Consider the following 4,524-nt stretch of genomic DNA (forward strand, 5'->3'; position numbering starts at 1 on the left):
GTACAACTATCACTGCTCAGCCATCCTGTGTTCATCAGACCAGTCAATTTTGCATTTTTGAGCATGTCAAATTTCATATGGTAAATGCACATTGAAACATATTGCAAATGCGCGCGCACTTGCAATATGATTCTATAGTGAAAAAACATCACCTAATGGACATGATGAAATCAACACAACGAGTGATGGAAATGTACAACTATCACTGCTCGGCCATCCTGTGTCCATCAGACCAGTCAATTTTGCATTTTTGAGCATGTCAAATTTCATATGGTAAATGCACATTGAAACATATTGCAAATGCGCGCGCACTTGCAATATGATTCTATAGTGTAAAAACATCACCTAATGGACATGATGAAATCAACACAACGAGTGATGGAAATGTACAACTATCACTGCCCGGCCATCCTGTGTTCCCATAGCGAGCATTAATATCAGAATGACCGGTAAATGCATTTACAACCATATTTTAATTTTTGGGTTACCAGTTGCACAACAATGCACGTGCATTTGCAATATGATTCTATAGTGAAAAACATCACCTAATGGACATGATGAAATCAACACAACAAGTGATGGAAATGTACAACTATCACTGCTCGGCCATCCTGTGTTCATCAGACCAGTCAATTTCACATTCCTGCAGGATTTTTATAGCATGACAAATTCGTGATGGTACCTGCCCATTGAACCATATTGCAAATGCACAGTGACTTTGCAAAAGTGAGAAAACATAAACAAATGGACATGATGAAATCAACACAACAGGTGATGGAAATGTACAACTATCACTGCTCAGCCATCCTGTGTTCATCAGACCAGTCAATTTTGCATTTTTGAGCATGTCAAATTTCATATGGTAAATGCACATTGAAACATATTGCAAATGCGCGCGCACTTGCAATATGATTCTATAGTGAAAAAACATCACCTAATGGACATGATGAAATCAACACAACGAGTGATGGAAATGTACAACTATCACTGCTCGGCCATCCTGTGTCCATCAGACCAGTCAATTTTGCATTTTTGAGCATTTCAAATTTCATATGGTAAATGCACATTGAAACATATTGCAAATGCGCGCGCACTTGCAATATGATTCTATAGTGAAAAAACATCACCTAATGGACATGATGAAATCAACACAACGAGTGATGGAAATGTACAACTATCACTGCTCGGCCATCCTGTGTCCATCAGACCAGTCAATTTTGCATTTTTGAGCATGTCAAATTTCATATAGTAAATGCACATTGAAACATATTGCAAATGCGCGCACTTGCAATATGATTCTATAGTGTAAAAACATCACCTAATGGACATGATGAAATCAACACAACGAGTGATGGAAATGTACAACTATCACTGCCCGGCCATCCTGTGTTCCCATAGCGAGCATTAATATCAGAATGACCGGTAAATGCATTTACAACCATATTTTAATTTTTGGGTTACCAGTTGCACAACAATGCACGTGCATTTGCAATATGATTCTATAGTGAAAAAACATCACCTAATGGACATGATGAAATCAACACAACAAGTGATGGAAATGTACAACTATCACTGCTCGGCCATCCTGTGTTCATCAGACCAGTCAATTTCACATTCCTGCAGGATTTTTATAGCATGACAAATTCGTGATGGTACCTGCCCATTGAACCATATTGCAAATGCACAGTGACTTTGCAAAAGTGAGAAAACATAAACAAATGGACATGATGAAATCAACACAACAGGTGATGGAAATGTACAACTATCACTGCTCAGCCATCCTGTGTTCATCAGACCAGTCAATTTTGCATTTTTGAGCATGTCAAATTTCATATGGTAAATGCACATTGAAACATATTGCAAATGCGCGCACTTGCAATATGATTCTATAGTGAAAAAACATCACCTAATGGACATGATGAAATCAACACAACGAGTGATGGAAATGTACAACTATCACTGCTCGGCCATCCTGTGTCCATCAGACCAGTCAATTTTGCATTTTTGAGCATGTCAAATTTCATATGGTAAATGCACATTGAAACATATTGCAAATGCGCGCGCACTTGCAATATGATTCTATAGTGTAAAAACATCACCTAATGGACATGATGAAATCAACACAACGAGTGATGGAAATGTACAACTATCACTGCCCGGCCATCCTGTGTTCCCATAGCGAGCATTAATATCAGAATGACCGGTAAATGCATTTACAACCATATTTTAATTTTTGGGTTACCAGTTGCACAACAATGCACGTGCATTTGCAATATGATTCTATAGTGAAAAAACATCACCTAATGGACATGATGAAATCAACACAACAAGTGATGGAAATGTACAACTATCACTGCTCGGCCATCCTGTGTTCATCAGACCAGTCAATTTCACATTCCTGCAGGATTTTATAGCATGACAAATTCGTGATGGTACCTGCCCATTGAACCATATTGCAAATGCACAGTGACTTTGCAAAAGTGAGAAAACATAAACAAATGGACATGATGAAATCAACACAACAGGTGATGGAAATGTACAACTATCACTGCTCAGCCATCCTGTGTTCATCAGACCAGTCAATTTTGCATTTTTGAGCATGTCAAATTTCATATGGTAAATGCACATTGAAACATATTGCAAATGCGCGCGCACTTGCAATATGATTCTATAGTGAAAAACATCACCTAATGGACATGATGAAATCAACACAACGAGTGATGGAAATGTACAACTATCACTGCTCGGCCATCCTGTGTCCATCAGACCAGTCAATTTTGCATTTTTGAGCATTTCAAATTTCATATGGTAAATGCACATTGAAACATATTGCAAATGCGCGCACTTGCAATATGATTCTATAGTGAAAAACATCACCTAATGGACATGATGAAATCAACACAACGAGTGATGGAAATGTACAACTATCACTGCTCGGCCATCCTGTGTCCATCAGACCAGTCAATTTTGCATTTTTGAGCATGTCAAATTTCATATAGTAAATGCACATTGAAACATATTGCAAATGCGCGCGCACTTGCAATATGATTCTATAGTGTAAAAACATCACCTAATGGACATGATGAAATCAACACAACGAGTGATGGAAATGTACAACTATCACTGCCCGGCCATCCTGTGTTCCATAGCGAGCATTAATATCAGAATGACCGGTAAATGCATTTACAACCATATTTTAATTTTGGGTTACCAGTTGCACAACAATGCACGTGCATTTGCAATATGATTCTATAGTGAAAAAAACATCACCTAATGGACATGATGAAATCAACACAACAAGTGATGGAAATGTACAACTATCACTGCTCGGCCATCCTGTGTTCATCAGACCAGTCAATTTCACATTCCTGCAGGATTTTTATAGCATGACAAATTCGTGATGGTACCTGCCCATTGAACCATATTGCAAATGCACAGTGACTTTGCAAAAGTGAGAAAACATAAACAAATGGGCATGATGAAATCAACACAACAGGTGATGGAAATGTACAACTATCACTGCTCAGCCATCCTGTGTTCATCAGACCAGTCAATTTTGCATTTTTGAGCATGTCAAATTTCATATGGTAAATGCACATTGAAACATATTGCAAATGCGCGCACTTGCAATATGATTCTATAGTGAAAAACATCACCTAATGGACATGATGAAATCAACACAACGAGTGATGGAAATGTACAACTATCACTGCTCGGCCATCCTGTGTCCATCAGACCAGTCAATTTTGCATTTTTGAGCATTTCAAATTTCATATGGTAAATGCACATTGAAACATATTGCAAATGCGCGCGCACTTGCAATATGATTCTATAGTGTAAAAACATCACCTAATGGACATGATGAAATCAACACAACGAGTGATGGAAATGTACAACTATCACTGCCCGGCCATCCTGTGTTCCCATAGCGAGCATTAATATCAGAATGACCGGTAAATGCATTTACAACCATATTTTAATTTTTGGGTTACCAGTTGCACAACAATGCACGTGCATTTGCAATATGATTCTATAGTGAAAAAACATCACCTAATGGACATGATGAAATCAACACAACAAGTGATGGAAATGTACAACTATCACTGCTCGGCCATCCTGTGTTCATCAGACCAGTCAATTTCACATTCCTGCAGGATTTTTATAGCATGACAAATTCGTGATGGTACCTGCCCATTGAACCATATTGCAAATGCACAGTGACTTTGCAAAAGTGAGAAAACATAAACAAATGGGCATGATGAAATCAACACAACAGGTGATGGAAATGTACAACTATCACTGCTCAGCCATCCTGTGTTCATCAGACCAGTCAATTTTGCATTTTGAGCATGTCAAATTTCATATGGTAAATGCACATTGAAACATATTGCAAATGCGCGCGCACTTGCAATATGATTCTATAGTGAAAAACATCACCTAATGGACATGATGAAATCAACACAACGAGTGATGGAAATGTACAACTATCACTGCTCGGCCATCCTGTGTCCATCAGACCAGTCA

General features: G+C 38.3%; 1 long non-coding RNA gene across 1 annotated transcript; it reads right to left on the reverse strand.

Annotated features, from left to right (window-relative positions):
• Positions 1-555: 555 nt before the first annotated feature.
• Positions 556-3,993, reverse strand: LOC127916376 (uncharacterized). Its single transcript, XR_008094830.1, has 3 exons — positions 3,850-3,993; positions 2,878-3,070; positions 556-934 (listed from the first exon to the last, which is right to left on the reverse strand). It is a non-coding gene; the product is annotated as an uncharacterized LOC127916376 (long non-coding RNA).
• Between the last annotated feature and the right edge of the window lie 531 nt (positions 3,994-4,524).

The sequence above is a fragment of the Oncorhynchus keta genome, chromosome 35 (assembly GCF_023373465.1).
Source record: "Oncorhynchus keta strain PuntledgeMale-10-30-2019 chromosome 35, Oket_V2, whole genome shotgun sequence".
Classification (NCBI taxonomy): domain Eukaryota; kingdom Metazoa; phylum Chordata; class Actinopteri; order Salmoniformes; family Salmonidae; genus Oncorhynchus; species Oncorhynchus keta.